Source organism: Cryptomeria japonica, chromosome 4 (genome assembly GCF_030272615.1).
Source record: "Cryptomeria japonica chromosome 4, Sugi_1.0, whole genome shotgun sequence".
Classification (NCBI taxonomy): Eukaryota; Viridiplantae; Streptophyta; class Pinopsida; order Cupressales; family Cupressaceae; genus Cryptomeria; species Cryptomeria japonica.
This window is the reverse complement of record NC_081408.1, coordinates 363,454,189-363,481,416: the sequence shown is the minus strand read 5'-3', so window position 1 is coordinate 363,481,416 and position 27,228 is coordinate 363,454,189.

Here is a 27,228-nt window from a genome sequence, read left to right as displayed (position 1 = left end):
TATGAATCTTATCTTTATGAGTGATCTTGTTTAGCTCCTTTCAAAGTGAGCACCTTTTTCATGGATCATCCTTCTTGGTAAGAATAATCACAAGGGACAAAGGGGTAAATTTCTAAATTGAACAATTTTTCTTGGTATTAATTCAATGTCACTATTATGGTCTCTAATTAGATGTACAACCTTGGATTCTTGAAATACTTGTTGATGGTGTTGAATAATTTCTTAAATTTTTAGGTGACCTTGAGTAGTTAAATTTGTTTCTTCTATAAAATATAATTGAGCCCCTCTATTATAAGAACATTCTTTGAGCAATTTCTCCATCCTATGGGAGTTAATGATTTTAATTGGTGGTGATTGTATCCCCAAAATTTCACACCATTTCCCATGTGTACTTAAAGTCATAGATAAGTCTTGAAAATTGAAAGATTTTGTTCCTTAATGTTTAAGTTGTTGCACACCCAAAACTACATCCACACCCCTAACAAGTATAGAAAACATTTATGAATCTAATTGATAATTTTAGATTCAAAGTTTAATATAATTGTATTTACCACCACAAGAGATTTGTTTTCCATCAAATATCATGACATGAAATTAAAAAGACTAGATAAACAAAACAATTGAGCTCATGTGTTAGCCTTCTATCAATAAAGTTATGTGTTATACCAATATCAACCAACACTTTCACATTTTGATTCTTAATATTACCAACCACTTTGAGTGTTTTTAGTGGACTTATTCCATTCAGTGCATGCAGAGAGATAGTAGTGTTTTTTTTTCCTAGGAACCCTCATGCTTAAGTTTTATATTGGTTCTTCTACAAGTACTTCTCCATCTTCTTCTACCTCATTGTTTTTTACTACTAGAACACTTATGACTCCTTGACCCTTTGCTATCACAATTCCAACATAGGATTTTTTTCTCTTTATTCTCTCTTCTTGAGAAGAGAGCTTACTGATTTCTCTTAGGTTAAATAATTCATCCATGTTTTCACTAGAAGGATTGTTCACATTTTTTCTAATTACTCTCATGGTTTCATCTTTGGTGGTGTTTTGTTTCTCAATAGGTAATTCTTGTTGCATAGTTTTCCTAATTGTACATGGGTCCAACAAAAGAACATCGTGTTTAATTTGGTCTTTATGTTTATTGATGTACAATTGTATCCTGTGGTAAGGTGTCACCTCAAGAGCTTGAAGTTACAATCTCAAATGCTCAATATTATATTAAGCTACAAACCTTAATTGATTTAAAAAAATTATTTCAGTAAAATATATTCCAATACATGATTGCTCAATAAGGTTTCTAATTCTTTACTAAATTATTGCCAATGAACATGTGTACTTGTTTGGCATTCATCTTCCATTGGTACCATTGGTAAGGTTCTAATTCTAAATATCGTTAGGCTATGTTAAGCATTAAAATATTTGGTATATTGTGAAGTTTAAATTGTTTTTCTATGAGGCTTATTCTTGAAACTACATTTTTCCCATCAAATTTATGAATGAACTTATTCTTGGTGGGCATAATTGTTGACCTCATAAAGGTTCTCTTATCCCTTGATTTGGTTTATTAGAGTTGTACCCACCTTGGTAATTTTTTGGGATTTATCTTCTAATAAAAATCCATTCTTAAACCTATCTAAACCCTCATTTAAGGAATTTGCAAATGGGTCAAACAATTTATCTTTAATGAAATGTACCATTGTTTCATATCCTTCATGAATTATTTCTTGAATTTTAGTTGGTGGAAAATAAAATAGATCCTTAGATTTTGTATGTGTGGAAAGATCATTTAATGTTAAAGGTGAAACGACTTTAATATGTTTTTATTTAAAGATTTATTAAGGTAGGAAACTACTTGTGAGAAAATTTGACGTTTCTATTCTCTAGACTTTGACCAATAAATTAAGGAATAAATTTTATGTCTATCAATAAAAATTTCAAAGAACTAACCCTACCCATTTTTTTCTAAAATTTCCAAAAAATGCAAATTAAAAAAAATCCAAAAATTGCAACCTATAGAGGTTTTGACTAAAGTTTGACCACTAAATTAAAGAACTTATTTTATTTTTAATAGTAAATTACAAAGAACTATCTGTTGCTAATTTTTTATAAGCTTTTCAAAAAAACTCTATTTTTTAAATAAAATATGTTTACCTATATAGAAAATTAGTAGAAAATATAAAACCTTAATAACTATTAGAAAATGTACCTTAAAAGTTTTATTTTTGAGATCTTACATAATGCATACATGTGTATGCAACATTAAATGGACTGGGAGAGCTGAGGGATATCAAGAAAGGAGGTGATAAGGGGTGGCTCCAAGGAGAGAGCAATGAAATCTTGTACTTATTTTCTGCGAGGCTCATCAACAGTCCCTAGAGTGATAGGTAGTATCATGGAAGACATAGAAGATGCAAACATGAAGCTAACAACAAAAGCAACGGAAGCAGGAGCAGGCACTGATGACTCACCCTCATCCTTCAAGGTGGCCTCACATTCTTGTGACATTGCCTATCGATGATGCTAACACTTTTGCCCAGGCTAGTTCCAACATAGATGGGAACCAAGATGGGAGGTTTGAGAAGGCCTGATAGTACCCTTCTCCATAGTAGACGCCATTTGTGCTATTTTTTGCAAAGGAGAAGGTCCAACTGATGAGGTAGGAGGTGCTCCTAAAACAAGCTCTATAAGTGCAGTTGCAGACACCCTTCCCCATTTTTCTCCAAGAGAAGTGAGAGGAAAAGGGGTTACCCTTAGAGGTTGTGATAGGAGTTAGAGGTGAAGGATGAGCTCAAGGTAAATGCCTACCATTACCATAATGGGTAGGATGAGGGATTTCAACAAGGATCAAGAGATTGAAGGGAGGGTAGGCCACATATGTCAACAACGTGGGTACCTTTCCTTTATTTGTGCTAGGTGTAGATGTAGGAACAAAAGACACCACCAAAGGCTATGTATTCTTATGCAGACAAGGAAGTCTACCTTGAGGAATAGGTTTATCCTTAACCCTTGATGAAGAAGGAGCAAAAGACATGATCCAATGAAAAGTCTCCAAGGCAACCAGTGGATGGTATCTAGCATCCTAAACAACATGCACCATACCCTCATGAGGAAAATTTAATAACTTATGAATAACCAAGGGGACTACATCCATTGCAATCAAACAAGGGATACCTAGCTTAACATGAAATAAGTTCGAGTTGGGAGTGCCAATGAAAGTTCCCAATAATGCCCTGGGTCCCATAAGGATTGTCAATGTGGTGCATCCCAAAGGAGGAACAAATAGCTGATCATGCATACAAAAATTGGCATGACACTATGCAAACCATAAAAGAATAGAGCCTCCTCTATGATATCATCGACTAGGAATGAATGGTCAACCATCACACATGTAATAATGTGAGCATTTATTTTTGCTGGGATGTATAGAGGAGCAGGCTCCCCACTATAAGGAACATCTAGAGGTGTGAAAGATATGCCATAAGATTTCCTCCTTTGTCTAGGTGGGTGAGATCAAACTGATAGTAATCGATTTTACATAAGGACCACCACTCAATGCATGATCTGATGATATAGAGATGAAGTTAGATGAATGTGGTGGAAAAGAATTGGTGTAGATATAGAGTTCATTGTTGGTCTTATCAATAGACTTGTTATATTATTAATTCCAATCATCGACCTAGATATTGCCATTATCTATATGGTCCTGGATTATATGTCTCAAACATATACAACACTTAGTGTTGTGGTTAGGCACATAGTGATATTGCCAAAATTTGGAACAATCATACCAACAAGGGTATGGTCTATTGTCAGGCAATAGTCTAATTTCAAGAAGGGTCACAAGATTATCCTTTAATTTTTTTTGCAAATATGCTCTAATAGGAATCAAATAATTTAGTGAAGACCCGATTTCACTATTTCTCTTATGTAGATATCTTAGTTTCCCAAGACATAGTGATAATATTCACTACAACCTTGTTCTTTCTAGACCCTTTTGAAGAAGATGCACCCTAAAAAGCATCAACACAAGAGTTCAAAGAAGATTCTCTGAACCAAATTAGCATATGTTGATAGTCAGTGAGAATGGAATACAGATTGGTAAAATTTGAATAATGATTAAGAGAGAGATTCTCCCTCAATGCCAATTGCAAATTTCCAATGAAAAACCTCTATAAATCACTATCTGGTAAGGTAAATATCTTAGTAGACATTGACTAATAGCGAGAAATAAAATCAGTAACCATCTCATTCAGCTTTTTCTTACAATGAACAAGGTTAGCTATGGTGACCTTGTTGCCAATGTTAACTTGAAACCTTGTGAGACATACATCCATGAGTTGATCAAAAAATTTGATGGAATGATTAGGTAAGGAACTATACTACTCTATCACGGTCCCCTTCAAAGATTGAGAGAATAGATTTAATAGAACAAAATTCAAGCTATGATAGTCACTACAAATAGTTATGAAAGAATCAATATTAACATTAGGATCTCCTTCTTCATTATATCAATCAAATTTTAATGCCTTGGTCCCTTGGGAAGTAATAGTGTTTAAGATACTTAGGTCAAGTAGACTGCAACAATAATATGCAAGAAGCAAAGACTGGTTGGCAGTAGATGTGACGGTGTTAAGTGAATGCATTCAAATGTAGTAAATGAAATATGCATATATACTTAGCCTATTCAAACAAACACATGAAAAAATCAAAACGATAAGTATGTTCATATGTTATGATTGGTTGGATGCGGTTGTTCATTGATCTAGCAACATGATAGTGTGATAAGAGTGATTGAATGATGAAATGGACAACATAATGATAGCCTATGAAGAGATGATGAAAATGGCAGAAGAGAACTCAATTTATTGATTTTTCGTGAGTAAAATCAATGGCCAAGATTCAATGTCAAATGGAGGGTTAGGATTGAATGTGATTGTGGTTAATTTGGAGGCTTAGCCTTGTGACAAGTATCATAAGGAGAAGTGAGGTGTAAGGGCTAAGTGTGCTCACACATGGGGAATCTCATGAAAGGGGCATGTGTAAGAGATATGTTGACTTGTGAAAGTGACATGAGTAAGAGTTAGAGAGCATGTAAAAGTGACATGTTTATGACATGTGTAAGAGGTAGGGTATCAATGATGTGACTTTTCATGCTCATACATGTATGAGCAAGATGAGGGTAGGGACACATGTTACATGATGACACATTTATATCTTGATACATGTAGATGGATTCAAGGGTCGGGATTAAATGGACAAAGATTGAGGTCAAGTGGAATTAAATATTAGGAGAAATAGTAATGTAGGTTAATTAGCTTAAATCAAGTAATTAAGTAGGTATTAATTACTTGATTTAGTAGGAGGGTTTGTAGGATAAGGTTAGGAATAATAAAATAAATGTAAATTTATTTAATTAAGGGTTAGGAGAAAAGATAAAGGATTAATTAAATAAAAAAATATTTATTTAATTAGCTAGAAGGGGATAAGGTCAAAAGTGGTTAGGTATGGATAAATTTATGTGTCTATAGTAAGTTGTTGTAATTGCCCTATATTCTACAAAATGGTGTTTAGATTGCGATTTTTAAGAGGAGGATGCAAAGAAAGAGAAATAGAGGCATGAACACCAGAACCACTTCTAGCACCAGCACCAACACCAACACCAAGATCAACACCCACACCAACACTAGTAGAAGTAGCTTGAGCAGTGGATGTAGAAATAATGGCGCTAGAACACATGTTGGTGTACCCTAATGGAGTCTAAGAAACATTAATACTAGAGATATTGCCACTTGATAAAAAATCAATAGTGGGTCCATCATCCACCATGTGGACTAAAACCTTAGGGATAGTGACACCAATATGTGTGCCATTGGTATTAGACTAATTGTCTTGGGTTCTAGCCTCAGTAAGTGAAATATGAGATATCATGATCATAGATGGAGCCCTTAACACGTCCAAGCCCTTTCTATCCAAGATAAGAATCTCTCAGATTATTAATCACAAAACCAACTTGGGGGAGAACATTATGTCAGTTAAGGAACCCTTTGAAGTCCCTCGGGTTCTCCTCTAAAAACTGAATCTAGTCAAATGGAATTGTAAGAGAAAACTCATGATCGATAGAAGGAGACCTTGAAGGAGTGTTCATAAGAGTATTGTTTTGAGAGTTAGGTTGTGAGCCAAATATAAAAAAGACTATTGTAATGATAGTCTTAGGAAATTGATGGGAAGAACAATCGTCATTTGGATCTACATTACCCAACAACATCAGGCCCAATCTAGTATGACTGTAATGATCTAGAGGGATACTTGGTATAGAATTTCTCCTCAATACAATCTTAGAGGTCGTCTACATTGTAAAGCTCACAAACAAGACTTACAACAATTCAACTTTGAAAGTGTGCAACAAAGGAACCCAACACAAACACTACAATGTATTGGCATTTGTATGAAGATTTCATAAATGAAATGTTATGTTGTCATTGATGTCAATAAACCAGTAATGATATTGTTATAATGTTCTTTTGTAACCAATAGGAAGAGCTAGTGAGGGAAACTGTAACCGGTAGGCAAGTTTGTGGAGTGAACCGGTATTGCTAAGTATTGGAGAGTTAAACTGGTAAACCCTAAATGTTGATTTGATAAACCCTAACTGATTAAGTTGGTTATATTGGTTTATGATCTGGTGGTGAGCAGTAATGATTATGACATCTATGCATATTGTAAGAAGATGGTTTCAAAGTAATTTTGGTGCGTTGTGATAACGGTTTTTTGCATGTAATGTAAAGCGCGTGATGAGTTACTGAGTTTGATGAAGTGGTGATCAAGGAGTGGTAGAGGCTTTCTTGAATGATGTGTAGAGATTGTTATGTAATCCAATGGTCATACTTGAACCAACTTGTTTGTAATCTCTATGAGAGAATTAGGTTTTTATTGTGTTATCGACCAAATTGATTTGTTTATAAGGTCAATGAGTTGTTTTGTTTCAGAGTTGGAAAAGTTTCAGTTGATTGTGTGGTTGTCGAACTGAATGATGTATCTACAGTTTATGTAAAGGCATATAGGCACATGAAAAGGATCTGAACAAGCAATTTTAGTGCTATTCAAATAGATCAGCAAACCCCTGTTGTTTTCTAACAATTACAACAGTTAAATCCCCTAACCGGGTAAGCTCTAACAAGATTAGTGTTATTTAAATCCTCTAACCAGGTGGTCTATTAGCTTGGATTTCAAATCCTCTATCGAGGTTACTCCTTATAGGGTATTGCTTCTTACAAGGCATTATAGTCAATCCCTTAACCGGGTGGTCCCTAACATGATCTATTCTTATCAGGACTTTTTGTAAAGCTTTAAAAGGCTCGGCTCCTAACAGGGCGAACTTCAAAATTCGTGTTAGTTCCATCTCACCGTGGTTTCCCCATTTGGGTTTCTACATCAAAAATATTGTGTCAAGTGGTGAATGTTTTTGTGGTTATGTTTTCTATGGTTGATTTCCTTAACTACTTAATCCACTTTGATAATTCATGATAATCGACAGCATATGAAATGAAGTTTTACTTATGTCAGTAAAAGTATTTGGATGTTTATGAGTTTCAAGTTGTTTACTGTTAATCTACTATAATAGTCAACCAGTTTAAACTTGACAATGATATTGCATTTATAGTTCAGTGGTTTAACTTGTTTGTTCTAAGTTTTCTTTGAGAGGTTGATTCTAAGATTGGTGAAAGTTTATATTAGTTTTTCTATTGACTGATTCACCCCCCCTCTCAATAGTTGACCAGATCCTTATTCTTTCATCATACCATCAATTGGTATCATAGCATCTCATGTCCTCTAAGGTCTAAGCCTAACAACTTGAGATAAATATCTTGTAGAACATGATGAAGAAGGAAGGTCTGAAGTTTAATAGAGAGAACTATAGAATATGGAGTGGTAGAATAAAAGTTTATATCAAAAGTGTAGGAAATCAATACTGGGAACATGTTGGTACTCAATATGTTGCACCTGGTGGGATTATGGTTGATTATTAGAAGAGAGAGAAACAAGAAAATAATCAATCACTGCAGGCTATTATCAGTTCTTTGTCTGATGCAAAATATGTTGATGCCCATAGTCTAGAGACTGCATGTGAGGTATGGAAGAAACTTGAAGAGATTTATAGTGATGATGAACATGTGAAGATTGCCAAGGAAGAGAGTCTAAGAGGAAAGTTTGATGACATACAGATGGTTGAAGGTGAGAATATCCAACAGTATGGTCAAAGGATAAAAGAGCTAGTTGGTGAGATCAAGAGTGCAAATGGTAAAGTGGAAGATGCCACAATGGTTAGTTAGGTGTTGAGAACCCTGCTAGTAGTCTATGATATTCGAGTTGCAACCATTTAGGAGTTAAAATCTATTGATAAAACTAAGGTAACCCTTGACTCCATCATTGGTAAGCTTGTTGCTTTTGAATTAAATGGTTATGATGGTAGTGTTCAAAAATCTGAGTCAACATTTAGAGCTTTAGTTTCTAACCCATCTATGAGGAAAAGTAGAGATGTCAGTCACAGTTATGAATCTAGATCTAGCAGAGAAGTTGATGATGAAGATAGTTTGGTTGAGCTTTAAGCATTGTTGGCCAAGAGGTTGGCTAGAGGTATCGGTAAATATAGAGGTAAATTACCTTTGAATTGTTTTGCATGCAACAAGATTGGACACATTGCAGCTAATTGTCCTAATGGTAATAATGAGAACAAGTGAGAGAAATTCAAGAAATACAAGGGAAAGCCAAGAGAGATTGTCTTATTATAGTTGATGGTGGTATCACTGATGAGGAATCTGATGGTGATGCTAATGAAGACATTGTGTTTAAAGACATTAAAGAGGAAATATCTTATCAGAAGGCTTTAGTTTCTCGCATGGATAATTCTGATGATTGGATCATTGATAGTGGTTGTTCACATTACATGACCGATACCAGAGCAAATTTATTTCTTTGAAGGAATTTGATAGCGGAGTTGTAATATTTGGTAATGACTCACCCTGCATGGTTAAAGGTAAGGGAACTATTTGTCTTAATGGAAAGAGAAGTGCAGATAATGTCTACTGGCTTGGAGGTCTAAAGCACAATATTTTGAGTGTTGCTCAACTCAATGAAAAAGGATATCCATTAGAGTTTAAGAATGGTATGTGAAAAACTATGAAAGCAAAGGTGAATTGATTGCAACCGACAAGCAAACTAAAGGTAACTTGTTTCATTTGACTCCTAAAGTCAGCAACTATTTAATTGCTAAAGTGGATGATAGTTGGCTTTGGCATAGGAGATTTTGTCATATAAATTTTGATAACATTGTTAAAGTGAGTAAGTCCAAGATAGTGAGAGGTTTGCCTCAGTTGGACAAACAGGTTAATGCTCTATGTAAGGAATGTTAGTTGGGAAAGATTACATCCTCAACTTTCAAGAGAAAATATTTTCAGCGGAACACTTGTTAGATTTGGTTCATACAGACCTCTATGGACGAATAAGAACTAAAAGTATTCAAGGTGACAAATACTTTATGATCTTCACTGATGATTCCTCAAGAATGATGTGGATCACATTCTTGAAAGATAAAACATAAGCATTTAGTAAGTTCAAGGTATTGAGGGCCTTAGCTGAAAATGAGAGTGGTAAGAAGATAAAGTGTTTGAGGACTGATTAAGGTGGAGAATTCACTTATGAGGAATTCACTAGATATTGTGAAGAAAAAGCTATCAAATGATAATTTTCTGCACCGAGGACACCATAGCAAAATGGTATTGCAGAGAGGAATAATCGGTCAGTTGTTGAAGCTGATAGGACGTTGTTGATACAAGGAGGTGTGGTGAAAACTTTCTGGAGAGAAGATGTCAGCACAATTGTCTACACTATGAACTAGATTTTGGTAAAAATAGGTAAAGATAAGGATCCTTATGAATACTGGTATGGTAGATCACCTAATGTTAGTTATTTCAAGATATTTGGCAACAAATGTTTTATTAAGAGAGGTGACTATGTTAGCAAGTTTGAGGCTAAAAGTGATGAAGGTATATTTCTTGGTTATTTAACCAAGAGTAAGGCCTACAAATGTTATAACAACCGGACACAGAGAATCATTGAGAGTGTTGATGTTCAAGTGGATGAGTATCTTGAAGTCTCGGGGGAAACCAATATGGAGAAAAAGGATGAAGACCCTTGCATTTTGTTTTTGGAACCAGAACTTGTGAAACCTGAAACCGGTAAAGAGAAAGTTGTTGTACCAGTTGAATCGGAATAGGTAGATTTAGAAGAAGATGATAATGAAGAAGAAGAACCTGAAGATAATGATCATGTTATTCTGAGGTATGTGAGACTAAATCACAATCTTGACTAGATTGTTGGAGATAAGAATGTTGGAGTGCTAGCTAAAAGAAGAATTAGAGAGAATTCTTGCATGATCTCCACTATTGAGCCTAGAACTGCTAAGGAAGCATTTGGAGATGATCATTGGGTCAAAGCTATGGAGGAGGAGCTTGATCAAATTAAGAAGAAAAATACATGGACCCTAGTACCCAAACCGGTAAATAAAAATGTGATAGGTACTAAGTGGCTATTCAGGAACAAGCTGAATGAAGATGGTGTAGTAGTTCACAACAAAGCTAGATTGGTTTGCAAAGGTTATGCACAAGAAGGAGAAAATTATGGTGAGACTTTTGCACCAGTGGCTAGACTAGAAGGTGTCGAAACTTTACTTGCATTTGCAGCACATAAGGGATTCAAAATATATCAGATGGATGTGAAGTCAACATTTTTTAATGGAATAATAGAAGAGGAAGTATACATTGAGAAACCAGATGGTTATGCTCCGACTAATGAAAAAGACATGGTATGTAAGTTGCACAAAGCACTATATAGATTAAAGAAAGCACCGAGAGCATGGTATGAAAGGTTTCATTCACACCCAATGAAGATAGGTTTTTCAGAGAACCAGTGAAGATAGCAACATATATCTCAAATATGAAGGAGATAAGATACTGGTTAGGGAAGTGTTTGTAGATGATATCATATTTGGAGGTAATGATGACATAAGCAATGAATTTGCAAATGAAATGAAAAGTGAGTTTGAAATGTCTCTAGTTGGAGAGATAAAAAAATTTCATAGGTTTGCAAATATAGCAAATGAAGAGCAGTATTTTCATTACATAGCTTAAGTATGTGAAGGAGCTATTAAAAAAATTTGGTAAGAGTGTATGTAAACCAGTTGGGACAGAAATGGTTACAGGTTGTAAGTTGTCTAAGGAAGATGAGGCCACATCTATTGATGAAAAGGAGTACAAGTCAATGATTGGAAAATTACACTATGTTGTTCATAGTAGACCGGATATAGCTTATGCAGTTGGTCTAGTTGCTAGATTTTAGAAGAATCCGAAGGAAACACATTTAATAGCAACCAAGAGGATTTTTAGATATTTCAAAGGCACTATTGACTATGGATTATGGTATCCATATGAAGGTAACTTTGACTTGAAGGTGTACATAGATGCAGATTGGGCAGGTAATGTTTATGATAGGAAAAGCACAACCGGTGGAGCATTCTTTCTTGGAGGAAGACTTGTTTCATGGAGTAGCAAGAAGCAGAGTTGTATATCATAGTCTACTGTTGAAGCTGAGTATGTTTCAACTTATATGAATTGTACCCAGGCTATCTAGATGAGGCACATTTTAGAAGGTTTCAAGATGAAGTTTACATAGCATATAAAGATCTTATGTGACAATACCAGTGCCATAAATATTTCTAAGAACCCTGTTTTGCACGCATGAACCAAGCATATTGAATTGAAGTATCATTTCTTGAGGGAAAAAGTGTAGAGTAAAGATGTGATCTTGGAGCATGTTTCTACCAAGAAGTGGCTTGCAGATATCTTTACTAAACCTCTGCCTAAGACTAATTTTGAGTATCTTAGAAGTCAGCTAGGGGTTGTACCCCTTCACAAGGTGAATTTAGCATGATGTAGAGTACATCAGTCCCCGAGCTACTTGCAAAATTTTACAACAGAATTGGTGTAGGACTGGAGTTATTCCATAGAGGGAGCATCAAGTTGCAGGTTGTTGATGTTGAACAGTGAAGTTTTACATTGCATGTTTACTTTCAATTTGGTATTGTTTTCAAAGGGGGAGAATAACTATGTGATTATGTGGGAGAAGAATTGTATGATTGATAGAGAAAAGATTTATAGCCAGCTTGTAGCTGAAGACAAACTAAAGACAAGATGATGACAAGGGGAGTACATGGTAAAATGTAAACCAGGATTCTTATTCACAATCACAGCAATCAATGATTGATATTTGTATTGCCATCAATGCAAAAGGGGGAGATTGTTGGCATTTGCATGAAGATTGGATTAATAAAATGTTATGTTGTCATTCATGTCAATTAATCGGTAATGATATTATTATAATGTTGTTTTGTAACCGGTAGGAAGAGCTAGTGAAGGAAACTATAACCAGTAGGTTTGTGGAGTGAACCAATATTGCTAAGTATTGGAGAGTTGAACTAGTAAACCCTACCTATTGATTTGATAACCCTAACTGATTAAGTTGGTTATATTGGTTTATGATCTGATGATGAGCGGTAATGATTATGACACATATGCATATTTTATGAAGAGAGTTTTAAAGTATTTTTTGTGCGTTGTGATAACGGGTTTTTGCATGTAATGCAAAACGTGTAATGAGTTATTGAGTTCGATGAAGTAGTGATCAAGGAGCGATCGAGGCTTTCTTGAATGATGTGCAGATATTGTTATGTAATCCAATGGTCATACTTTAACCGACTTGTTTGTAATCTCTATGAGAGAATTAGGTTTTTGTTGTGTTACTGACCTAATTGATTTGTTTATAAGGTTGATGATTTTTTTGTTTTAGATTTGGCAAAGTTTCAGTTGAGTGTGTGGTTGCCAAACTGGATGATACATCTACAGTTTGTGTAAAGGCAGATAGGAGCATGAAAAGGATCTGAACAAAACCCATGTTGTTTTATAACAATCACACCAGTTAAATCCCCTAATCGGGTAAGCTCTAACAAGCTTAGTGTTACTTAAATCCTCTAACCAGGTGGTCCATTATCTTGGATTTCAAATCCTCTAACAAGATTACTCCTTATAGGGTATTTCTTCTAACAAGGCATTATAGTCAATCCCTTAACCGGGTGGTCCCTAACAGGATTTGTTCTTAACAAGACTTTTTGTAAAGCTTTAACAGGCTTGGCTCCTAACAGGGTGAACTTCAGAAGAGTTTAGAATTATTGTGAGTTCCATCTCACTGTGGTTTTTCCCATTTGGGTTTCCACGTCAAAAATATTGTGTCAAGTGGTGAATGTTTTTGTGGTTATGTTTTCTAAGGTTGATTTGCTTAACTACTGAATCCACTTTGATAAGTCATGATAACCGAAAACAATATGAAATGAAGTTTTACTTATGTTAGTAAAAGTATTTGGATGTTTATGAGTTTCAAGTTGTTTAAATTTAATCTGTTATAACAATCAACCAGTTTAAACTTGACAGTGATATTGCATTTATAGTTCAGTGGTTTAACTTGTCTATTATAAGTTTACTTTGAGAGGTTGATTTTGAGATTGATGAAAGTTTATATCAGTTTTTCTATCTACTGATACACTCCCCCTCTCAATAGTTGATCGGGTCCTTATTCTTTCATCATACCATCATAATGTTTTGTTTAAGAAATATTTTTAGAAAGTTTTTTTTAAATGAACAAATCACATGTACACAAGAGACAAGTGTCACATCAAGTTGACCAAAATGTAGAGTGAGAAAAGTGAACCACTATGAAAGGTAGATGAAAACCTCTCAAGGACTCATTAATGTTACTCCCCACTCATGACAAGCACAAAGCATAAAAGCTATCAAGTGCTAGTAGATAAAAATGTTTTAATTATGGAGCCTGAAAGCACAAGTCATAGGGATCTTCTAGTGACCTTTGTAAGCTCTTTGTCTAGGATGCATGTGTGGGTCATGGACGAGAGTGTGATGCACTAGCATCCTATACAAACAGAGTACACGGATTGCCAAAAAATGTAAAAGTGTAAAAAGATAGCAAACTAAAAAAACAATGATAAAAATGAAAGGAAAAAGGTTAAAATAAGAAAGCTCACAAAATTCCAAAGATTGAAGCCTCCAACAAGTATGAACCTTCTCCAACAAATTTTCACACAAAATAGATGGAAATTTTGGTGGTATGTTTGAGAGGTTTGCCACATTCATACCTCCATTTCGATGTTTCCACCTCCATGAACAACCAAGACAGATCGATAAATACAATGATAAATGATATATGAAAAGATAAACAAGGCAAACCATATCCTAATGGAGTTGATAGAAAATTCAACAAAGAAGATGAAAAAAACTCCCCTTCAACACCAGGAAAGCAAAAGCTTGCCAAAGTGACGAAGAGTGTGAGACCCTTGAACACACAAAGTTGCAACGATGTTGATGGTATGATGAACAAATGTGAAAATGATGCAAAAAACCAATGGTATGTCTATGAAAGCATGAGAGAAAGCTTCAAGAGTTGCAAAGATAATTCCAAAATACTAAAGAGACAAACTAAAGAAAGAAAGAAAAGATAAAGGACTCAAGAAGGAATCCCGATGTCAATGGGCATAGAAGCAGGCGTTACACAACTAAAAAATAATAGGGGTAACACTCCAATGATCATCTTCAAATTACATTTTTGCCGAATGTTAGTGCGGCACATGGACGTGTTCACGACGCGTAGATATCCTCGAGTCAAATAATTAACAAAGTTAAGAAAAGGACAAGGGGATGATAGGGTGAGCCAAATGAGCCGATAGATGGAAGCCACGAGACATATCCTATTCAACTTAAAGTGGAGGTGTTGATGCGACAAGGAATTGTGTAGGGCACAATTTATGATGCTACACTTTTTTTGGATCATTTCTACATGAACTCCTTGAAATGTTCAAAATCATGGGAAAGCATTTAATACCAATTTGGGTGGTTGTCATGAGCATAATTGAAAAATTTGTATGGTTCACATGATCTACTTCTCCATCCAAAATCTCATACTTAAATGAATAACACTAATCAATGTCATTATCTTCATAATACTCAAGGTCAAAATCTTGATTAGGGAATTCCTTCTCTCCAACCACCACACATGCAATAGGTAACATGATTGGAACTTGGGGGACATTTAATGGTTCACACCACAATGAGTGTCCTTGGTAGGTCACATGATCTCTCCTTAAAGGATCGAGGGTTTCCTTCTCTACTTGTCTAAAATTTCTCACTTGTCTATTAGTTTGTAATGTCCCCACTTTGTGAAGCATCAAAGTTCGATGGATTAGCCTATTATTTTGTCTCTATGTTGTGGGTATATTATGAGGCTAGGCTATTCAGAGGTTTCTAGTTCTGTTTTGAGGGACTTTCTATTTATAGTAAGTCAATGGATGTTAGAGAGGGACCCTTACTATTTTTAGTAAGGCAGTTGGATGCATAGTGGATACAATGGATAACTCCAAAGTTCCAATGGAATTGAGAAATAATGATTAATGATGAAGTTATAATGTTATAATTATTATTAAAGTTATACTTTAATAATAATTAATTATTAAGTGCATATCATTAATAAATTAAGTGGACTATATTTAAAAAGGGAGTTATACGTGAATAATAAAGTATACTTTATAGTTTATTATTGTGCACCAAAAAGGAGGAAAACTAAATGAAATTAAAGTAAATTAAAGGAGTGTTGGAATCAATGAACACTGGGAGGGGGGGGGGTGAATTAGTGTTTTACAATTTCCATACTTATTAAACTGATTCTTAATCCACCAGATGCACAAGAAAGAAACTAAAGTGCAAAAACTTAAAGAAAACAACCAAACATCCATAACACCAGAATTTTTATGTGGAAACCCATAAAGGGAAAAACCACAGTGGGATTTGAATCCACAATATTATTATACTATGGCTAAAAGTATGATAATATTACATGAGGGGAATGCACTTGCATTCAGACACACTGCCTAGATCTCACTGCTTAATTACAAAAGTGTTACAACCCTGAGGAAGGCTCACTGCCTTACAAGCTATTTAAAATGATTACAATAATGAATTAACTGAAGTATATCATCTACATATGTCAAAATACAATTCTGGTTAGGCTCAGATTGTCTCTTGCACCTGATCTATCGCTTTGCTTTGTTTTCCTTCTCTGTCACTCACCGGACCACCAAAACCTTCAATGGCATTCACCAATCTTTCAAATTTTCTCATACAGACTCTCTTTGCTCATTATCTATATCAAGATGATCAACCAAATCGATCTTATATATCTGCACCAACAAAAAGAATTATAAACCATGTCAGCTTCACAAAACTGCACAATATGAAACGTGTAGTAACATGTCAGCTCAATCCATTCATAAATGCATATGCAAACCCAAAATAGATGATGACAAGATTCACATGCAACGACACAATTACCTCAAACACAACACCAATCACCGAAAAAAACTCAATCATTCCAGATTGCACAATACCCAACTGATCAATACATTAGCTATATTCTTCCGGAATCATCGTATACTGGACCTTGAATCTTGCACCAAAATAGACACCGAAGGCTGGAATTGCGAAGTACACTACCTCAAATCATGGATCAACTACCTTAATCACCGCAACTAAAGTTACATCACCAATAACAAGATATGCACAATGATCTCATACTCTGTCAGATACTGTGTTCCACCTTCTAGACGCATGCCTGATAAACAATATGAATTTTGGTAGATCTAATCTGCATATACTGGATATAGTTTATTGACTGAGTTGCCATCAATTAAAACCCCTAAGCAATATCCATACATGAATCTTCACCAGTACAGTGTCTCTTGCCAAGAATCTCCTCCTTTGGCATTGATGGCAACATTGTGAAAAATGAACTATACACTCAAGACTGCTAAACACCAAAATTTTTGACTCTCCAAGAATCTGCAAGCTCCCCCTAAGAACATGCATCATTTTTCACCACACTCACTCCCCCTTTGACATCAATTGCAAAGGTAGGAATCCGCCAAAACTTATGTACAAAGGAATATAAATAGTGATTTACATGAAATTAAAAATATCAGCATAGGTTATCTTCAAGGATTTCAAATATTCATTCTATCCTCTCAAAAAACAATCCAAAACATTTATCAAGGTGTTGAACATGCAGGCATGTATTTCTACGGCCTTAAGGTCTGAGGGGATAGCCTTACCCAAAGAACTCACTACATCCTGTTGGCTGCCAAGCAAAGTGTCTAACTAGGGAGTAATAAGGCTTCTCGATTCACCTACTCTGCTCAGAATCCAACCCCTTTCCTTATGCAAGCTCATGATTTTATCTATTAGATCCATTACTAAGCTTAAAGAATGCTAGCAAAAACTAAAAGGGAGGCAAAAGATTGTGAGACTGCAACTAACTGCCCTTCATATTTTTTAATCTTCTTGTCAATGTCTAAGGTAAACTTCAACAAAATAAGACATGACTTATATATCTTGCCACCTTCATCTAAAGCATCCTCAATACTCTTTACCACATATTTGAAAACTACCCTTTCATCCTCAACCGCTTTCACAAGAGTTTGGAATCTCATTTCATCAAATTTGTTCAAAACTTTTATATCTGCAGCTTTCTCTAAGGACACAAAATGAGAATCATCTGCTTGTAACATATTATTAAGCTTACCAAAGGATGAGCCACTAGAATCCTTCTTAAAGGAAGGCAAAATTTTCTCTAAGACACCGGTTGCCAAAGATATAACCTCCTTGTCTTTTGATTGAGACTTTAGTAAGTCATCACTTGCTTTGATTTGGGCAAGGGTGACTAACTTCAATTCTTAAATGGGCAATAGTGTGCTCAAATCAATCGGTCCATGGGAAAAGACCTCTTCATCAATAGAAATTTGCTTCCCTTTGTCAGGTACAATGGCTCTTGCCATGGTTACCAGTGCCTCACCAGCCTTCTCTTCTCCTTTTTCTTTTTCTGCACGTTCCCTAGCACCTGTATCACCCTTTACTACATTAGCTTCTACTTCAGATTTCTCACCTACTCCCTTCTCATATACAATCTCCTCAACTAGTTCCTCTGAGTGAACTTCCATAACTAGAGGATCTTGTTCAACTTCACCGGAGTCTCCAACTGCCTAATTATCAGTGGAGTCATCTGCAACTCCATGCTCAATCGGATCAATCTGTACAGATGGTTGCTCATGAGAAACCTTTGACTGAACGTGAACTATCAAAGTAGAAGTGTATTTTCTCGATTGCCCCTCTGGATGGGAATCATCCTTCTTTGGATTGATCTGATAGTTATTTTCTTTCAAAAATTTCTTTAGAATACCTTTTGTTTCTTTTACAACTTCATCAACTCTTCTGAACATTATTTTATCTACTTCGTGTTTTCTCTGGAAGTTTTCCTTAGCAAGTCCTAAAATTCTTTTTTATTTCATCCTTTGTTACATCAGGACTCAGTTTTACTAAGGTATATTCTTTCAATCTCTCATCCTCTAAAATGGCTGTGTGTCTCTAGGCATCCAAAAATTTCATATAACTCCTTTGCAATCATAGATGATAGTACTATCAATGCTTTATTAAAAGTGTTCATATATTGTACGATTGCTTCCTCAATAGCCCTTTGTTCATTATCATCAGAATTTTCATAATATACGGTAGATTTTTCAGGTTTCCTTCTTTCATAATTTCATCTATTATTTCATTTACTGATTTCAGAGGCACAATAGTATAAGAACCTTCAAGCTTACCCGATTTAAGTGCTTCATCAAGTTTTGATTTCTTCTTTTAGCTTGCTCTAGCCTTACCAGATGGCTCACTTTGTGTTTTAGGCTTCTTTGCTAGTTGAGCTTCACCGGATGGGGGCTTTCTTACCACTCAGGCATAAGTGGTTGTCTTCTTTACTTCTCTAACCTCTTCATCTAATTCAGTTTCCTCTTTAGTAGCAACATATGTTTTGACTGGCTTCTCCTTCTTTCTCTTCTCTGCTCCATTGGTTGATGTTGATTGTGGCTTAGGTGGAGGGACTGCCTCTGCAGACCAGAGGTAGGTGTCAACTTTCTCTATTACCAATTGTTGGAATCAATGAACACTGAGAGGGGGGGGTGAATCCGTGTTTTACAATTTGCATACTTATTAAACTGATTCTTAATCCACCAGAATCTCAAATTGCCATGAATTCTTTCTGATATCATCTGCATAACTGATCTTAATCTTTAGCAATCTTTTGCAGCCGATTACAGATCTTAAAGAGGGGGTCTTGAATATTTTTCATGTAAAACTCCCCCTAAGGCCAAAAATGCCCTAGTTACAGAATTAGATTCCAACACTGGATTCAGGTGTGGAGTCATTCTGCACATTTGAATCTTCCTTCTTTACCCACATCTTCTTATGTTGGTCCCTGATCTCTTCCACCTTAGCTTTTCATTTTTCATCTGAATTGTTCTTGTTCACCGGACCATTGTTACTCGTGTTTTTACTTCTATAAAATTTGCAATGTGACCAGATTTATTGCATGCATAGCAGACAACATTTCTTTCCATAGGCCTGAAGTTTATATGATTAGGTCTCATTCTGCATTGGTTAGAGATATGTCCAAACATTCCACAAGCATAACATCTCTTATTCTGAAAGTTGTTTATCATTGTTCTACACATGTTTGATTTATGACCAAAGTTGTTGCATATGAAACATTGACCAGTAAATGTAGGACCATTATTCATCTTACTTCTGCATTGACTTGCCATATGACCAAATTTAACACAAATGAAACATTTACAATTGAATTTATAGGCATTAGGTTGTCTTACCAAAGGTTTCTTGTCCTTATGATTGCTTTATCCAAAACCGAAGGATTCTCCTTTCTCAAATCCAAGTCCTCGCATGTCTTTCCCATGTCTCCGACTTTCCAGCATCTCGTCCAACTGGGTAGAACTAGCTTTGAGCTTTTCTTTTTACTCATTAGCAGTAGAGAGCTCATCTCTCAAGATTATGATCCATCTTTCAAGTTCTTGTCCATAATTCTTGCATTGCACCAATTCAAGCTTCAACTGATCATTCTCATATGTCAATTTGTAACATTCATTAGATCTATCCTTTAATGACTGAGTCAAGATTTCTTCATTCTTCTTCCGGTCTTCTGGTCAGTTTAATTACAATGGATTGCATTTCATTCTTCAAGACTGCATTCTCTCTAGCTAGCTTCTCACATTCATCTATCTTGTCTTGTAGGGTTTGATTGTCAATGCTTTGTTCTTCTTTCTCCTTTAGTTTGTCCGTCAGCTCCTTTCTCTTTTCTCTAGATGTGCTCACTTGATCTTTCAGTGTCTCAATAAAGTCTTCAGTTGCATTTAGATTTATTTTCAAAAAACTTACTTCATTTCTTGGTACATCAAGATCTTCAAGTGCCACACTAAGCCGTCTCTGTAAACCAGACTTCATTGATTCAATCTTCTAGATCCTCCTCAAGTTGTTAGGCTTCCTCGGAGGAACTAGGCTCTAATACCAATTGTTGGAATCAATGAACACTGAGGGGGGGGGGGGGGGGGGGTGAATCAATGTTTTACAATTTGTATACTTATTAAACTGATTCTTAATCCATCAGATGCACAAGAAAGAAAGTAAAATGTAGAAACTTAAACCAAACAACCATAACACCAAAATTTTTACATGGAAACCCAGAAAGGGGAAAACCGTGATGGAATTTGAACCCACAATATGATTATACTATAGCCAGAAGTATGATAATTACATGATGGGAATGAACTTGCATTCAGGCACACTGCCTAGAGGTTACTGCTCAATTACAAAAGGGATACAACCTGGAGGAAGGTTCATTGTCTTACAGGCTATTAAAAATGATTACAATAATGAATGAAATTAAGTATAGCATCTACATATGCCAAAATGCAGTTCCAGTTAGGCTCAAATTGTCTCTTGCACCTGATCTGCCACTCTTCTTTGTCACTCACTAGACCACCAAAACATTCAATCACATTCACCAACTTGCAAATTTGCTCATATAGATTCTCTTCGCTCATTATTTATATCAAAATGATCAACCAAATCGATCTTATATATCCGCACACAAAAAGAATTATTAACCATGTTGGCTTCACAAAACTGCACAATATGAAACGTGTAGTAACATGTCAGCTTAGTCCATCCACAAATGCATATGCGGACCCAAAATAGATGATGGCAAGATTGACACACAATGACACAATTACCTCAAACACAACACCAATCACCGAAAACAACTCAAGTGTTCCGGATCACACAATACCCAAATGATCAATACATTAGCATTGTTTTTTCAGAATCACCGGATACCAGACCTTTCAAATCTTGCACTAGAATAGACGTCGGAGGCTGGAATTGCAAAGTATTCTGTCTCAAATCATGAATCAACTACCTTAATCACCGCAACTAAAGTTACATCACCAATAACAAGATATGCACAATGATCTCATACTCTATCAGATATTGTGTTCCACCTTCTAGACTTATGCCTGATAAACAATATGACTTCTGGTAGATCTAATCTGTATATATAGGATAGAGTTTATTGATCGAGTTTCCATCAATGACAACCCCTAAGCAATCTCCATACATGAATCTTCACTTATACAATGTCTCTTGCCAACAAGAAGTTGAAGGCTAATGCAAATTAAACATTATAAAAGGGCATTTGGATTTCATTTCATTCATTATCGAATCATTTCAACATTTGTCTATTCTGAAGAAGATTTGACTTTGAAGAAGAAGCCTAGGATTTTATTGTAATTCCAAACTTGGAGAACGTAGCCTCTCTTCGATTGTGTTGGTGGATTATATGGAGGTCACATCTGAGCATCAATGGCGTTTATGCAAATCTGAGTTAATTATCTCAAATTATTTCATGGATATTTAGAGCAAATCAAAAGTAGTTGTTATCTACTATAGTGGTGTGAACAGTGCCACACTACAATACCCGTGAATAGTGAAACACTACATTACCTGTGAACAGTGAAACGCTACAGTACCAGTGCAGATTTAAAGTGATTTTCTTCAGAGAACTAAAGGATAAGCGTGTAAATATCTAGGTTGAAATGCCTATGGTTCTATCTTCTATTTTACTCCAATGAGGGCGGCTAGGTCCAGGTTATTGTTGTGAGTGGTTCTGATGTGGAGAGACCTTAATCCTATGTAAGATGTCCATTTCAAAGGGTTTGCTGCTACTGCTAACATTTTCCAGAATTGCTGACAATACATTTTTAGATCCACACATAAAGAAGTTGTATTCCGCGTATGATGACTCATGGTAATTTCAATCATTGTATTAAGAGCAGCATTAAATATGTATATATTGTCAAACTCATGTAAATGATAAATTAATTAAAAGAGTTTGATACAACAATATTTTAACTTGCACTAGTTTTCCAATATTTTCTCTCTTGCACTTTGAGTTTCTTATTGACAAAACCTGACAAGCTATATCTTCAAAACAATTAAAAGATCAAAACAAGCAATATCAACAAGCATAACCAAGCCAGGAAATTTGTAATTGCAAATGTCTATCTGGGGTGGGACACTATACATTTTGGAAAGATATCTTTCACCAATCAATTTTGTAGGGCTTGTTATCCAGTCATTGACTTTCATTAAATGTGGGGTAGTGTTGTTAGGAGGGAGCTCCTCATTTCTCTCAACCCTATTTGACTAATCCCTCATTACATCATCAATTTGTCAAACTTATCCCTTGGTATAAGAGGTTGACTTGAAGTATTTGTATCTAGCTATGAAATCTTCACATCATTCATCTTAATATTTTTTTCTAATGCTCTAATATTACTCTGAATTTTGATTGTCATGGTGTAGGCTCCCCTCAAAGTTTGAAGATTCTTACCCAAAGATAGTAACCCAACTTGGCATCATATGTACTATAATACTAAACCAAACACATTGGGTCTCAAGTTAGCTGGCTCTTTCCTCATTGTCATAATGAACTTCTTGTTAAAACCAATTGTTGTCTCAATTACTCCTTTCTTGATAGTTATCAATTCATGAGTTGTAAATTTAGGGTATATCCTATTCCCACATTATAATCTAACTGCTCTCAAAAGTTCATTCCATGAATGAATACTCCTATCTAAAAGGTTCTCCTAAGATTCTTTTGCACCTTGTTCCAAAATTTACACAAACAATTTCATAATGAACTCCATCCTCGATCTCATACTCATTTATGACATTAATCAAATGCCTAAGCTATTCTTATATGATATCATTGTTACCCTGAAACTTAGATACTTTTCCTCTTATTTTATTTGGTATTTCATTAGGGTAATTGGGGATTCCATAAAAATCTAGTTATTTATATATTTCCATTCCTAGGGGTTGTCTTGTTGATGTAAATCTTGGAGTTTGTCTCCCAAATGAAGCTTACATTAGGTGGATTAGTGAACTATAGATTACGATATTAATTTCGTATTAGTTGATTAGAGATATTATGAGCATAATTATAATTAATTGTTGGGCATTTTCAGCTTGGAGTTGCATCTATTGAACAAGTTGATCAAGGCACTTGTACATCACATCCAATCCTAGGCATTAATGGTGTCCAAGGCAAAGCAAGGAGGTAGGTGAGGAATTTGATTAATTCCAAAAATCTAACACAAAAGTGGAAGTCATGTTCACAAGAAGTCAAAAAGTGCACAAAAGAATATGTGCTAAGAATGAAGAAGAAGCAAGGAATCAAGACTAGGAACAATGAATGGAAGTTCTCAAGGTGATAGAACTCTACAAGGAGTAATGAGAAGAAGGCAAACAAATTGAATCATAGGAAAAGGAAGCAAGGGTGAATGTCCCTAAGCGGTTCATGTATTCACAAGGAAGGAATATGAAATGGACCTTTGGAGATGCAAGGATACAAAGAATCAAATGATGTATTGACATCCATGTGAGGTCCACAAATCCACAAGGGAATAATGAAAAACAAGGGCGCCAAAACCAAGGAGTGGACTTTGCTAACAAGTGCAAACATCCATAGAAGCTTAACAACTCTACAAATATACAAGACAAAAAGAGAAACCCCCCAAACTTGGAAATTTCACTAAGTCAATCCAACAAGAAGATTTAATCAGTGTGAAACATAAATTTGAACATTACTTGAAGAGAAAACCCACTTTTGATTTCTCATATTGGTAATCTACAAGAAGCTGAAAAAGTGGACTTATGACAATAAGGTATATGACTTAAAAAATCATATTTTAAAATATCAAAAAATTGTGCCAAAAATTGGCTAAAAAGAGTAGTGAAGGAAAAATTAAGTAGCGGATAGAGCACATATATGAACAAAATTCCAAGTGGATAAGCATAAGTGGTATTGGCAATCAAAAGTGTGAAAACGCCAATAAGGGAATCAAAAGGTATGTTAGAGAAAAAGTCAAGGCAACCAATCATATTGATAAAAGTAGCTTGAGTGAAAGAGATAATTTTATATTATAATATTTAAACCTAGTTATGACCATAAGCATAAAGTATATATGTAAGCAAAAATAATATGAAAAGAAAAAATGTTGATAACTCAACTAAGGATTAGCCCACATCATCTTAAGTGTTAGACTAGAAGATGTACAATACCTAAAAAAGATTGGACAGATAGAATATGATATTTTTTTAACTTTAAGGTTACTGGAAACAAAATGGCACTACATGTGGAGTGTTTGGCTTACAAAGATATAAAGTTCAAATACAATGATATTTTGAATGCCATCCCCTTGACTACTCTATTTGAAGAGAGACTAGCAAAAAAAATGATTTTTGATAAAAAGTAATAGTAGAAGATACAAAATTAATAGGAAACAAATATAATCAAATATAACTTAGGCAATGCCTACGAGGGTATATTGAGCAACACAACTTTATTTATATCATTAGGTCCCATATACTACTTGGTCTCTATTGTACTAATACAAAAAATTTACATTACATTTAAAACTTGAAACCTTATCTTTATGTCTATTCACATGGTCATATTTCACATTTTTCCCTATTGGTCCACGTCATGTTTTGTTGTTCCTAATTGTATCTTTGCAAATGAACAAATATGAACTTCAAGTAAATTTACCAAGGCAAAGAAAGGAAGGCAATCAAAGAAAAAGTTAATTCCAAAGTTGAAATGCTTCCCTATGTTGAGGGAACACCTAATAGAGGAAACACATCTTACCAAAGAAAAATGGTTTTTGATAAAGAAATGGGCTAAGGCAAGAAGGTTGGTCTATACCTCTATGAAGAAGATGGAGTTTCAAAGATCAAGGTCAAAGTCCCTTTGTTAGGGGCTCACTTATGAAGATAATTCAACTTAAACCTCTAGGTCTAGAATCCCAATACAAAGTACACATTTATGTGAGAAAGAATCAAGTTGTTAATTAAAAAATGATTATCATGTTGTTCCCCTTAATAAAGAGAACTCTATCTCAAATTCAAAATGAAAATTGCATTGTTAGGTGTGCATTTGACAAAGGGAAAATGAACAATCAAAATTGGAATTAGAATTGCATTATTAGGCACATACCTAATAAGGAAAAAAGGAAAACTCAAGGTAGGATTGAAATTGCATATACACGTGCACACTCATATGAAGGAAATGGTCTTTCTAAACCAAATACTCAAAATACTTTGCGAGGTGCACACCTCAATATGGAAATTTAATTTCCAACTTGAAAGTCAAGGATATAGTAGATTGGCACACAACTATTCAAGAGAGACGTTCAAAATCAAAGAATTTGCTAAGTCTACTTATCAAGTCCCTTCATGAGTGAATTCCAAGATGCAAGATCTTATTGTGAGGTGTGTGCATCGGTATAGGGAAAACAAAGAAGTGCAAAGATGAAAAATGCACCTAAATGAATAAATTCCAAAGGCATATGTATAGAGGTGCACCTATATTCATATGGCAAAAAAGGCATGTTTACATTATCAAGCACACACCAAGACGTCAAAGAATGTTTTAAGATGCAAAATAAAATCATCATAGGGTTGTGTGTTTCACTATAAAGAAATTCAAAGTATAGATTGTGTTAAGAGGCCCATACTTCTAAATCCCATGTGTAAGTGTGTATGGTAATTCAATTTAAGGTGCAAAGATCAAAATTTCAAATTGCATGCATAGGCACATACCTCAATATGTAAAGAGAAAGCAATTGCCTATGTAGAGGTGTGCACTTGAAATAAGTGAAAAGAGTTTAAGAGAGGAATTTTCACTACTGATGACCTTTGTAATTCAAAGCGGTATGTTAATAGAACACAACTATATTTTCAAATTACAATAGATTCCATCGAGTTTAGTGCTTTATTCCATCTATGGTTGTCATCTAAAAAGCACTAGGTAAGGCAAGGCATTCACATTAAGCAATTATTCAAACATATAGTAGAAGATTTATAATTTTTTTTAGGGTTTGAACATTGTTTTAGAATACCCTCAATTAACTTAAAGCAAAAATCAACATACATAACATTGATTTGATGGTGTAGGGTACTTAAGATAGGGCTAAAGAAGGGTTTCCATCTTGAATTCCATTATTGTTGGCACATACATTCCTCGTAGAGGGTTATTGTTTGATAAATTGATCAATCAATAACATCACTCATTATCACCTTTCAAGATCACTCTATACAAAAAATATCTAATTAAAGAAAACTTTTACCAAAGGCTTTGTCTTTTAAAAGAGTTCTATTCAAACGATTCAATGTTTCAAACAATAATATGCCTAGGGTTTGTTGAATAGGGAATTTTCATAGTTTCAAAGTGTTTAAATTCTACCATGATCAAAATAATTTTTGATTTAGTAATATCTATCCAAATTTATTAATTTTAATTGACTCTCATTTTCAAGAAGAGTATATTCTAATGTGTATTTTTGGCCCAATAAGCTTTTTGAGGCTTTTTCTTTCTTTATAATCTCTTGTAATGCAAGAGGTGCGAATTCTAATGACTAGTTTTTGATTAACGGAAAACAAGTTTTGAGGGGACCTGAAACCCTATACAAAACAAGTTTTGGAGGAACCTGCAACCCGAACCGAAAGATGAGACTCGACACAACCATACAAGAGATGGGGTACAACACAAGAAGGACCCCCAACCAAAAACCAACATGCTGCAAGAACCAGCA